This window comes from Nelumbo nucifera, chromosome 5 (assembly GCF_055504915.1).
Source record: "Nelumbo nucifera cultivar China Antique chromosome 5, China Antique-T2T, whole genome shotgun sequence".
In the NCBI taxonomy this organism is placed as follows: Eukaryota; Viridiplantae; Streptophyta; class Magnoliopsida; order Proteales; family Nelumbonaceae; genus Nelumbo; species Nelumbo nucifera.
The window spans coordinates 494,489-508,615 of record NC_142653.1 but is presented as its reverse complement, the minus strand read 5'-3'; the positions used below and the strand labels follow the sequence as shown (position 1 = coordinate 508,615).

Below are 14,127 nucleotides of genomic sequence, written 5' to 3'. Positions count from 1 at the left end.
TTGGGCTTTTTGTGAGATGGATAAAATGATGTATCATCCTCAAAGCCTAAATTCAAATTCTCAAGAAAAAAAGAGCCCAAATTCAAATTTAATCTAATGGTTATCTGTTTCTTTTCTGAAAACTTTTGGCCTCTTGACATATTAGATGGATGGGATTCAAATGTTTTATATATCCTTGGAAATTTAAAACAATTTTTTTAATTACTTTTATGATTTTATAAAAGTAGCAACTTAAGTTTATCTTGTCTTCCTAAGTTTCATACACGTTTTTACCAATTACCATAACATCTGTGAATTTTGGCTGAATTTGGCATTCCTTATTTTAAGGATTTATCTCCTTTTTGCAATAAAAAATTCAGTGTTCATAAAGAGACAAGTCCTTATTTATCAGTTTGACTATTTTTTTTCGAACTGTTGTATTTAGGTGATGTTTGGTATCATTGCTGATATCTCCAAGGAAATTTCTCATAAACCAGCGACCTTCTGAGATCACTGATTTCTCAGAAATCAGCAATGGGTTTGTTTTGCAGTGAACTAGTGATTATCAACAATGAGTTTTATTTTATGGAAACTCTCTTATCCACATCAGATGCCATGTCATCCAAAAATAATCAGGATTGGCCTGAAAATGATGATTCCTCTTTTAGGCCCAATTCACCAAACAGCAAATTCAGTAAAGATTTTTGGATGGCTGACGTGACTCTGATATGACATGGCAATGATACCAAACTAACATCACATTACACTCATTTACTATTTCTTGAATGTACAAATATCTGAAAATCAATTCAACATGCTATTTCGTAGGAAACTGAATCAATTAGGCTCAGTTTGGATAGAGTACAAATACAGAAATGTACAGTACAAATACATACAAAATACAAGATTTTACACTCTACATATTTGCATTTATACTCGTTCCAAACTGAGCCTTAGTTTCATGGTTAAAATACTTGGACAGAAATCTTGAGGATGATATAACGATACTGGGAACGAATTGGCTGCATTATCTAGTCTTATATAAGATCTGAGAATGGGTTTGGCAATTAGAATTCCTAGGAGAGTGAAGTAGACGGTGAATTAACATTCATTTTTTATGCAGTTGATATTCCAAATACTATCTACAGATTTTGCGATACTTGCAGGATTTATTGGAATCAGTGACAAAAGTTACAGTTGAAGCTCTGAGGGATCAACTAGACTTTCTAACACTAAATGCTGGCCTAGGAGTGCATACTTCTTATTTTCCAGTGTTTTAACCTCATCGTCAACCTCTCTCCAATACAAAGCTTTTCTCATCCAAAAGCAAACACTTCCATCTCAGTGCTAGACACTCATTTCTGGATATTGAGGAGTCTGGTAAAGAATCAGAGGTTGATGATCTCTCTGGCTATTGATATGTTGGAGACTCTTCATTTTTTAGGGTTCTTTTGAGACCTTTCTGCGTTGTCTTGAAGGATGGAGGCAATGCCTCTTGAACCCCTCTGAGACTCTCCCCTTGTAGCTGAAACAATGAAGCTCCTCCCTGAGGCAAGAGTTTCTTTTTTACGTGGCTTAGGATTTGAGACTTCCTCAGGTAGCAGAATCCGGGAATCTTGCATTTTGTTTGCAGCTCTGAAATAGCTCTGGACAAGTCAAAGTAATTGTACTTGGAGAAGAAAGAATATCATAGGTAATCAAGTTTTGTTTCATGTAAAGGCATTACAGATGTAATTGAGTTTGTTAAAGTTACATATCGAAGATGAGTTTGTTATGTATCATGCATACCCAACTTGTAACAAAGATCAATATGGCGTAGGGAGGGATGCATTCTTGGTGAATACATCAGCAAGCTGCTCATTAGACCTAATAAATGAAAAACATATTTCATCCTACTCAACTTTCACCCGAATAAAATGTTTATAAGCTTCAATGTGATTAGTTCTATCGTGCTGAACAGGGTTATGGACAATGTTTATTGCTGCTTTGTTGTCACAATATAATGACACCATGCTGCCTATATGAAAACCCAATTCAGACAGGAGGTTCTTCACCTATAGAAGCTCAGTTTCTATGTACCATAGCATGGTACTTGGATTCAATACTACTTTTGGCAACCACAGTATGCTTTTTACTCCTCCATGTCATAAGATTTCTTCCTACAATATAGCAGGAGAGTGCATGTACTGGCTAAGGGCACTAACAAGATAAGCAATATTAGATCTCCCAACTGTCTCTATCAAGTTTTTGATTTGCTTCCATTGGAGTATCAACTGGTGTGGACATCATGTTTCCTGTGTCCTGGATAATATTGCATGTTATCCTGTTCCCTTTTCAAAAAGAGAGTGTGGTCAACATGGCATTGCTTATACACCAACTAATGTACTACCTTGCTAAAGGAACCAAACCAAGCTCTTGAGATTGCTTCAATCTATACAAGGACATTTTTAAATAACATACTTTTCCCTCAAAGCCTTCAACCACAAAGCCCTGGTGGTTGTATCATTATACCTCCTCTTCTAAGTCACCATTAGTGGCCTGCAAAATGCACTAGATGAGACAATAGGACTCTAATAGATGCCACAGGAGCAAATGTTTCATTGTAGTCCACCCCATACATTTGAGTGAATCCCTTTCCTACTGATCTATATTTGTACCTTTCTATAGTGTAATCTGCCCTATGCTTTACTATGAACACCCATTTACACTCTATTGGCTTCTATCCTTTGGAAGATCTACCATGTATTATTTTTATGAAGGGCATTAACTTCTTACACAATGCACTATTCCACTTAGTTGACTATTTGGCCTTTGTGACAAATTTTGGGATGGAAATATTACAAATGGCAGAAATGTAAGCATGGAATGAAGGAGAGAAGACATTACAAATAGGAAGGTCAATATCATTAGGAACAACAACAATGGGTCTATTGGATTCATGAGGAACAATAGCATCAAAAGGAATAGTATTACCTAGGAAGGAAGAAGGATCGGTCCTCTAACAGTCCATTGGCACTAGACATCTAGTATCTAGCTCTTCAACACCTTCAGATGAGGGTTGAATCCTCAGACTTAAGTCCAAGATGAGAAACAGGTAAAGGAAGTTGAATCTGTCTCTCATCATGAGTGCTACTCTTCTCCCCTTGGGGAAAGGCAGGAAAGAAGGTTGAGATTCAAGGAAGGTGGCATCCATAGAAACACGTCTTTTGAAACACAAGTTCAAAACATTTATACCCTTTTTGAGTTAATGGGTACCCAGAAAAGACATAAATAGACTTGAGACCTAGTTTATCATGGGAAGGAGACAAATTATGGACAAAGCACTAACAACCAAAGAAACAAAGGGAAATGGAGAGAACAAGGACTTGGGGAGCAATATTTGATAGGGGCCTCAAATTCAAGAACTAGAAATGGCATACAGTTGATTAAGTACAGTGCTGTAGGAATCGCATCAACCTATTATCTCTTCGGCACATGCATCTTAAGAATCAAGCCTTGAGCCACTTCTAGAAGATGTCTACTTTGATGAAGTGTACCATGTTTAGAAAAAATTGATTCAACTGGGTAAATATCATTCTCTAAAATTCCTCCATTGCATTGGAAACTTCTTCTCTAGAATGAAGCATATAAATCCATATATATCTCGGGTAGTCATCAATAAAACTGATAACATAACAATAACCACCATCATCTACAATAGTTGTAGGCTCCCACACATCACAATGGACAATAGAAAAATGAAAACTGGTTCTTTTATTATGTAAAGGATGAGAGTTTGTATAGTGCTTAATCAGATGACAAGTACGACACTGAAAAGAGAAAAATCAAGAGACAAACAAATTTGAAAACAAAACCTTCAAGAACTCAAAGGGAGAATGGCCAAGATGATGATGCCATAAATAAATATTCCCCTTATTACAAGAATCAATTGTTAGACATACAAAGTCAACTTAGACACCTTATCCTTCTGCATGTAAAGTTCGTCAACCGTCCAACCTCTACCAATCATTCTCCCAAAGCCAAATCCAAAAAACACAAGAATTAAGAAATAAAGTTAAGCAACAAGTTGAAGATTTTATTATTTTTATAATACTACTAATGAAAAGATCATTTTTCAAGTTCAGCTAGATCCTACTTGCCTTGGAAGCAAGTTTTACTCTAGGCAACATTTAAGTAATTAGTTTCTTAAGATGATAGAATTAAAGCAACAATTACTAAATAAGAAGTACTAAGGTGAAGCTAGGTGATAGGGAGTGCCTTGTCACCTAGTCACCTGCCTAAACATCACCTAGGTGATGTTTTTTTTATAATGAAAGAACAAAGTCCTAGAGCAGTTCCCTAGGTCTCATGGTAATCAGAAGTAACCTTTAAATCATAGTAACCCTAATCCTCATGAAATAAATATAAACTTCACATCAAAACATAGAAAGTTGGAAACACATTTATGAGAAGGAAAAGAAGAAAGAAAATAAAACATAGAAAACAGAAGAATCTTTTAGTTCCTTGATTGCTCTTGTATTGATTGGATAAAATATTCAAATTCTTCCTTATATTGAACACTTCTTAAGTCTTAAAGGTTCACGACCAACTCGCCAACTAATGTGATGATTGGACCCAAACAAATAAGAGAATAATAAAAGAGAGTAGTATAAGAACAATAAAATATTATAAACCTACAGAGTTAATAATTTAGTGCAATGCTATCAACCATAATATTATTATATCATAAAACAAAAAAAAAATATAAAAGATTATGTGGCACCTTATACAAAAATATGCATGTGACCATGCGTTTGCAGAAGGTGACACTCCCAGGATGCCTTATTGTTTAGGCGTTATGCCTAATCTGCCCCCAATTACAATCAAAATACTATTATCAGTTTAGAAGTCCATTCCATGTCCACACATGCAAAAGGTAAAGTATATTATTTTAGTATCAAGATGTCAAACAGTCTGTAAAATGAGATGCAGTACAGATATCACATTTAAAGGCCTCCCAAAAAGGTCCACCCTCAAAAAAGTTGCAGGAAAAAACATAATCTTTAAATACATTATATATAGACATCCAACATTCCTCCACTACAAAATTAATTACCCCAGCTTCTGATTTTGCTTTCTGCTAAAAAAATCCTGTTTTTTATTTTTCAAGCAAAATGGCCCACAAAACTGCATTTGAGATGGCTGACCATAAGTATCTTCCTCTTTTGGACATGCCAAAAACCTGCCACCCTTGAAACAATTCCTTCATTGACCTTGGGAAGCACCAGTTTAGGTGAACTGAGTTAATAAAATGATTTAAACTCTTGCAGAAAATCTGCAATGGATGAAAAGATGGTTTGAGGACTCATCTTGCAAACCATATAACAGGCACAGCAGATCTGGAATGTTAAAACCCTTCCTTAGAAACACTTTCCTTTATGAGGCATTTCTCCCATGCCACCACCCAAGAAAAGAATTTGACTTTTAGAGGTGCAGCAACTCCCCATATGGCTTTTCTTGGGAAAAGTTGCCTCTGCTCTTCCACAAGGCCCTTGTAGGACTTAAACTGAAAACTTGCTTGAATGTGCCCAATATCCAACTTCTTGAGTCAGACTGCAATTCTAGATGTTGATTCTGGATCAAAGAGAGAAAATCAAACACCTGTTCCACCTCCCAGTCGTTGAAATTCCTTCTAAAAGCTGCTGTCCATATTACTGCTGCCTTCCAATTGATAGCAATCAGCAACCAAAGCTTGTTGGTTGTCAGCCACATTGAGAAGAGTTGGAAACCTGTCCCTTACAAGTGCTATCACCACACCATGAATCCAACCAGAACCTCAATCTGCTTCCATTTCCAACCTAGTATTTTATCCCCTTAATGAAATGGTAGCATGCTTTATAATACCTTTCCACACTCCACACTCAAAGGATAGTTGGGAACCCTCTACATTCCAGCCATTAGCATTGATTCCATACTTCTCAGTGGAAAACCTCCAAGCCACTTTTCCAATAATGCTGTATTGAACCTTTTTTTCCTGATTCCTAAACCTCCATGAGAAAGAGGCTTGCAGATATCATCCCAATTCACCAAATGATACTTAGAGGAGTCCTCCCACCCAAATTAAAGGACATTTCTCATCCGTTTTTTCTATCTTCCCTGCCATCTAAGAGGGAATTGGAAAAAGGGACGTGTAGTAAGCTGGGAGGACTGCTATGACACTCTTAATTGATGTCACCTTCCAAAACAATATTTTCCCTGTTAACCCAGATTTAGCCAGAGGGTCAGCAAGAGTATTTGGCTGATCTAGGTACCCACTTGAGAGACACAACTTCAGTATTCTCCAAGATACCCTAAAATTCTCTCCAAACCCAAGGGACCAAAGGACCATTAAAGTGCCTTCCAATAATCATCGCCCTGAAATGCTAATGAAAATTATAATGGATTAAAACCTGAAGGAGAACAAACATTACACCATCATGTCTGCAATTCCCTTTAAAACTCTATTATTTCACCTCACTTTGTCCAAGAAAGGCCATCTATGTTCTATTTTATTAATTGTCTTTTTCTCTTTTATATTTGAGTTGTGATTAGAACACATCTATGTCTTTGATAAAGGGAGAACACCCTAACGAACAGGCCAAAAGTGAAGTTTTGAAAATATTGATACCCCCCCCCCATGCACCTGTATACTTTAGTAGAGGCATGATTTCTCTTTTCACAAGGGACGTAGCCCATTTGTGAAAATTGAGATTGCCCTAATTAGCCCTCTAATTTTTAGTTTTACTACATCATGGTCTATAGGGGCCACTGTTTGGTGTAATTGTAAAATCTAAGGCTGACAATCATGAGAACATGGATTTGAGAGTGGCTATGTTGTGAAAGAACATGCTGAAGGTTATGTCCATATCCAATCCACCCCTCCTCAAGATCATTCCTGGTAATGGCTTGTGATTGGGAATCTGACTTTGGCAGACAAAAAAAAAAGGATTCGCAAGCATGTTAACAGAAGTTAATCCTTATACAGACTGAACATTCCACACCCATCAAGATGGTTAATATCAATGCATTCTTACCTGTAAAATCTTAATTGCGGGAGTGTTCAATATTCAAGTCTTGTGTGACTTGTTTATTTCTCAAGAGATAAAAAATATCCCAGAAAAATGCTATATGCAATAATCCATTCATTTATGAATTAACTAATAATATTCAAGAAGAGGTTTCATTATCTGTATGTTATTTGCTGCTGACATAGTTTTGATTGAGACAATGGAGATGCAACTATAGATTTTTTAGATAACCAAAATATTTCAAGATAAGCTAGAAAAAGTCAATACATCTATAAAGTGCAGCTTTGCTAAAAGAATAGAGAAGAGTTAATATTGGTGGCAAAAGGAAAGAGGTATTTGATGTAGGATAAGCAAAGGTGCTCTAAAAACCTACAGACAACATTGTGCAAGGCTGAAAAAACTAGGCAAAATTTATGGTTTGACCCCCTCAAAATTTTATTGGTTTTCTGAATGTATTGTCCCAAACCCCCACCTATGCTACAATACCCCCCCTTATATTGTGATAGGTTCCCCCACCTGTCACTGTTCCCAATTGTACAAACTCATACAAATTTATGAGGTGGAGGAATCAATAAAAACCCCAAAAAACTAAAGCAACAATTGATGATTAGTTTTGAAGTAGAATAACCCCTAATTAAACTTTCTACTTGCTAGTTTTTCTTGCCAACACTAAGAACTTGAAAAGACTTTAAGAAGCTTCATAGGTTCTTAAACAAGGCTTCTAAATTTCGAAGTAGAGCACCTAAGTTTTCAAATACAATTGGAGAAATGAAAATGGCCAAAAAGAAAACAAAAGTGCCAATAAAAAACTAAAAAATGGCAGAACGAAAAATTTGGATTCCAGGTTTTGGAAATGGGGGAAAGAACCAAAAGGCAGGTTGACAAGATAGACGATCCATTTGATAATGGTTGAAGTGGCTGAACTGAATAGATTATTGCTTTGTCTTTCTAGTAGGTGTTGGATAAGATAACTGCATAACAAAATATTTGAGGATATAATAATCAGCCAACTTCAGCTTCAGCCATTAAGGAGCTCATAACCCACTTGATAACTTATTCACTAGAAGGAAAAGCAATAAGTCATTCAACACTCTAAAAAGGCCAACTTCTGTATAGAAACAATATAATTAAAAGAAACTACTAAAAATACCGATTAAAAAGCAACTACTAAAAATACTCTGAATAAGGAATAAAACTACCGCTGCAACTGGAGATGGAAATTGGCCAAACTGGCTAAACATAGAAATTGAAAGTAGAGAAGCAAAACGAAAACAGAAATGACCAAATAGAAAGTTAGCTAATGAACCATTTCTAATTTGTAATGTTGTAAACTTTTTGGTTGTATCCAATCATGACAAAATCATATGATATAGGTACACTGATAACTTAATGGAATAACCTTCTTAGTTACCGAAAGCGAGCACTACATCAATTGATACACAGAATATAAAGGAATTCCATTATGTATGCATTCATACTCCTATGCTAAACTTCTGCCATGAAGCTACAAGCAAGAACTGTAAATGTTTTCGGAATGATGTTTATTGGACACTTGAAATTTTCGCAGGAAACGAATTGAGTTAGCAAATAAGATCTAAATCAATTTTACATCCACAATGTAATTGAGTCTAGACAAAATTTTCAGCAAGGGAGCTGCCGGCACCAAAAAAGAAAAAAGACGTACTGACGAAAACGAATAAGAAATTTAGAAGAAAAAAATTCTTAAAGATTGTAGGCAAACATACGGAATAATTCTAGAAACATGTGGGAAGAACAAGGCGAATTTTATTTCTTGCAATGAATATTATGGTCAACATGAACCAACATCATGAGGCTGAGTAAAAACGCAAGCGAGCGAAAGTTCTGTCATCAAACAAAATTTTAGTTCATTCTGACACCAAACTATACCATTTGGAAGAGAAACTTTCACAATAACCCAAAAATTTAGAATAAAAAAACATTTATAAAAAAATTAGAATACAGAAACCTTTGGGAGAAAAGTAAAAGTTGAAAACCAGGAAAAAAACAGAATTCCGGCCAAGCAAGAGAAAGAAAAGATATAAGATGAGAAGAAGAATATTAGGCAATGATTATCGAACTGAGAGAGAGGGAGAGAGATTTATACCAGTTCAATGTAAGGAAACCAAGTCCACAATCTAAATGCCTGGTAGTGTCTTTAGGGTTTGCAGGTTCAAAATTCGAATTTGGATGGAAATAAATTTCGTTCGTCTACTTCACGATTTAGTCATTTACCAAACAAATAAGGGTCCGTTTGGTTAGCGGCGGGAATAAGAATCTGTAGACTGTAGTAGAATTCCAACCGTTTAATTGAACAGAATCGAAATCCCATTCCCATTCATGATATTCCCTCGTTTGACGGAATGGTAATTCTCTCCCCCTCGGGATTTGGGAATAAGAATTCATTCCACCCATGCAAGTTTTGTCAAAGTTTTGATGGAGGTTTCTCAGATCTTCCTATGCTGGCTATGGTTGTGTTATTTACAAGGCAAATGGAAATTTTTTGGCAGCCTCCTCGAAATCCGATTCGCCTAGGTCTCTCCTTTTTCTCTGAATCCCAGGCTGCTTTGGAAGGCTTGAAGATAGTGATGAATCTTCAACTCTCTCATGTAATGGCAGAATCCGACAGTACCCTATTGGTGAACAACGAACATGATGGAAAAGAACCATCCGATCCCAGCTGAGGTTTGGTCTGTAATTCATGATATTAAATAGGTATCGAGGGAGTTTTCCTTTCCTCTGTTCGTTGGTCTCATGTCTCCAGGAACAATGTGATGTAACTTATGCTCATTTTCTTACTAATCGAGCATGTAGGAATGGTCTATGGTTTTCTTTTCGTGATAATGATGATCATCATCAGGCTATTTGTAACAGTTGGGCTTTGTACTATGACTCTTCAGGGGTTTCCCCTTCTCTTTTAATGCAGTAATCCTGTTATTACAAAAAAAAAAAAAAATCAATTCCAACCTGAAAAAAATAGATAATTCCAATTCTAATTGCGAACCAGCAAAAGGAGACACTGATGAATAACTACTAATGAGTATTGAGTATCCTTTTTTTCTTTCAGAAATAATGTGTTAAAGTTAAACTATACGAAACTCCCCCTTTGTCAACTTTAATTTCGTGAATGCGAAACATAAACAGAAAGAAATAACAAGATTACATTGGAGGTCTACAATCAACTCCAGTCCAGACCATTTAAGTATGCTATGCTATGGCCCTACAGATCTGCTTGGACTGGGATTGGGGAACCACATTAGTTAATTTGCTAATTGCTAGCGCCACCCAAAACCTATAGCTCAGACCTCACCAATATGATTTCTTCATTCTTATGAACCCACCAAAACCTGCATGCCTAGCGTAGCCTTGAAGAAACCTGGCTGAGGACTGAGGACTGAGGATGCTTCCAAAAACTTGCAACATTCATTAATTCTCGACTTCAGTTGCTTGCCAATAATTTTGCTCATTTCTCGGCAAAGTCTCCTTCCACTACCTGTGTAACATATAAAGATTGAGGTGTTTGGATCTGGTTTTATGTTTTCAAAAATAAATTTATTTCGGCTTTTCCAAATAATCTAGAGGATGATTGCAGTCGTTGCCTTAAAACATTGAAAACTAATTAAGCGAAGTTCTCTGTACGTTTTACCATTAAAAATTGATCCAAACCAAACAATTTTGCATGGTTACAAATAAGTAAAGCATGAAGAATCGATTCAATTTCTTTTTGACAAATTAAGTAAGCAAATTGAGGAGGAATTCATCAAAACATTTTTTTTTCCGAGTTCTCTCTGACTGCTAATGCATTCTAGCAGCATTTCAACGCATAAATATTCCTGCTATTTAGTAGCCAAAAAAAAAAAAAACTATGTAAAAGTAAAACCCTCCGGATGGACCCCACACAAATCTATTCCTGCACCGATTTCGAGTGCTAGAGGTGATCATGGAGGTGTTTATATTATACCGATGTGATGTGAATGGTTTTGTTTTTTAAAATAAAAAACAACTGTCTTGTGAGCAAAAATAATACATTTTTATTGTAGTTTCACTTTGTTTTGACCTTTGTCCATATAGATATAATGTGTGGGATTGGATGATAATACGTTCTAATTGATTGTTTTTCGTTAATCAGAATCACTTAATTAGGTGGTGTTCGCTAATATGTATGATTGTATTGATGGCAGTTGTTTTTCGTTTTAGCTCTGGCAGGCTCATCATACATATTGCCATTGCCAGACTGGCAGATACCCCTCTCAGTGGATCCAGTTTCATATGAATCGGAGGAGAGGAGAGAATTCATTTACTGAAACTTGTTTTGGATGAATATAAGGTTCAGTTTGGAAAGAGTACTATGTACAGTACAAATACATACTACATATTTGCACTTGTGCTAGGTCCTTCCAAACTAAGCCTGAATGATGATGTGGTGTCCTCTTAATATAAGAGAGTGAAGGTTGGAGGAATGTTGTTTGTTTGGCTGGAGGAAGAGCAAAATAATATGGTCTCCACTTTATATGAGGGAAAATGAATGTAGGAAAAAGGTAGACGAAATTTTGCATTTGCTATAAAACTCACACTATCTTTTTCCTAATGGGTATTTGGCACTGGAGTGTTTTACAAGTTTCCATTTTTGCTGATGTATCATGCACACAACATTAGCAATTAAATGAAATTGGCAAGAAAAATCACATTTGACAATCTTGTTTCTCAAAAAATTAAAAAAAAAAATATTTTTGTAATGATTAGCTTTGGGATTTAGGAAATGAGAGGTTTCTTGAATCAACTTGGTGGCATGGCACATTGAAATTTGAAAAAACTGATTACTTTTTTGAGATGCCACTCAATTATCATTATATATATTATAATGTTAAGCTAAATCACTTTAAACACCAATCAATCCGCATCCCGATTGAAATGAAACACTTGTAAATTAGGTCTCACTTATGAAACAAAATGCTTATAAAATGCTCCGGTGCCAAACACCATGCTAGGCTCAATTTGGATGGAGTACACATACAAATATGTACAATACAAATAAATGCAAAATAATACAAAATACATGATTTTACACTCTACATATTTGCATTTGTACTCCTTCCAAGCCGAGTCTTAGGCAATGTTTGGAAACGATGCAAATAAGTGTAAATGCAAATATGTAGAATGTAAAATGGTTCATATAAATTGCAAAATTGGGTTAGTTTTGCACTGACAAATTTACCTTCTTACCAAAAAGACCTTTAGCTGTAATGGATGCAAACATGAATTCCAATAAAGCATATGCTTTTTTTTTTATCAAAAATCCACTTGAATGCAAATTTACTTCTTTTTTATTGATGTACTTTTACATCTTATTATCAATGTAAATATGCATTGGTCCATCATTTGTTAATAAATAAATGTAATGTTGCCAAATACAGGCAAAAGTGAACTAGAGTGCAAATTTACCCTAAACCAGGATTTACACTCCATTTGCATCATCATTTCCAAACACAGCCTTAGTAGCAAACAAAAAAAAGTCAAACTAAAGCAAAAGTAAACCAGAATTTATACGGTTTACTTATATTAGCATGCATTTGTAGATAAAGTCTTGAGAATTCTTACTTCCATAAGAATAGGACAAAATCGTTATTTAAAGGGAAAATTCTTGATTAGTACCATGTACTTTGGGCCTAGTGCCACTTTGGTCCCCGAGCTTTAAAATGCAACAATTCAGTATTCAAACTAAAAACGTGCCAATTCAGTACCTACCATTAACAAACCGTTAAGTGGCATTTGAAAAGACACAGATGCCCTTTGAGTGTCATTGAATTTTCATTATCAATCATCCAAACATTCATAAAGATGAACAGTCCGAAATCCTTGTCTCTTCTATTCAAGAAAGTTGGGGTCACCAAAATGCCCACGAACGTGACCCCAATTTCTTGAATAGAAGAGGCAAGGATTTGGGATTATTAATTTTTTGTCAACTGTTTGGATGATTGATAAAGAAAATTGGATGAGAGTCGAAAGACATTTGTATCATTTCAAATACCATTTTACGACTGATTAATGATTGATTAAGGATAGATATTAGATTGACACGTTTTAAAAATTTAGATACTAAATTATCATATTTTAAAATTTGGGGACCAAAGTGGCACTAAGCCCAAAATACAAGGTACTGAGCGAAAATTTTTCCTTATTTAAATGTAAGGAATTGTTGTGGGAGCTCAATGTCAAGGTAGGGGTGCACAACTTGGGCTTGAGCTTGAACCCACGTTAGATGTAGTTGAGATTCTTCAAATCAGGCCTGACAGATAGGTTGATACCATGTGTGATATGTCAAATACGTACATTTGATACAAGGATTATGGATTTTGGATTTCCAGGTTACTGACGTGGCATGAGTGGAATAGCTCAATCTCGGTTGTTTTTCTTTTGGATTAATTAACAATTAAGGTTGTTAATACAAAATTTCGAAACTAAAAAAAAAAAAGAAAAAAAGCTTATTAATTGAACTTGTTTACCAAAAGGATAGAGTTTGATTGGTTATTAAATTATTAGGGGAAATTTAACAGTAGGTCTAAGATCACAATCCCATATCTGATGGGTGGTGTGGATTGTCCACATAATTTCTCCATGTAATATAAAACAGTATAGATCTTTCAAACATGCATCAAAGGCTAACTGATAGAATAAAAAAGGCCAACTGATAAAGTGAAATCATTAACAAAAATTCAGAAGATAAGAAATTAAGATTTTTATTCACTAGTTTTTACTTTTTAGGGAGTTTTTTCTTCATTTTGAATTGAACTGCAAATTGAAACTCTTCTCCATCACATTCTCCCTTTGGGTTCCAATTGGTTGCATGCGGTTAAAAAGGAAGGAAACCCATATTATTTCTCAAGTCTCAACCATTCGGTTTTGTTTTGTAAGTTTAGCCAAAGACCAGTCAAAGTAAGGAAATGATCACTTGATTTCCAAATATCATTTCCAAGGAGAATTCCCTTACATTGTATTTGGAAACGATGCAAATATGTAGAGTGTAAAACAGTTCATATAAATTGTAAAATTGGGTTAGTTTTGCACCGATAAATTTATCTTCTTA

General features: G+C 35.3%; 1 long non-coding RNA gene across 1 annotated transcript; it reads right to left on the bottom strand.

Moving 5' to 3' along the window:
- Positions 1-1,071: 1,071 nt before the first annotated feature.
- Positions 1,072-10,608, bottom strand: LOC104603840 (uncharacterized). The gene is made up of 2 exons (XR_736278.3): positions 9,151-10,608; positions 1,072-6,380 (listed from the first exon to the last, which is right to left on the bottom strand). It is a non-coding gene; the product is annotated as an uncharacterized LOC104603840 (long non-coding RNA).
- Between the last annotated feature and the right edge of the window lie 3,519 nt (positions 10,609-14,127).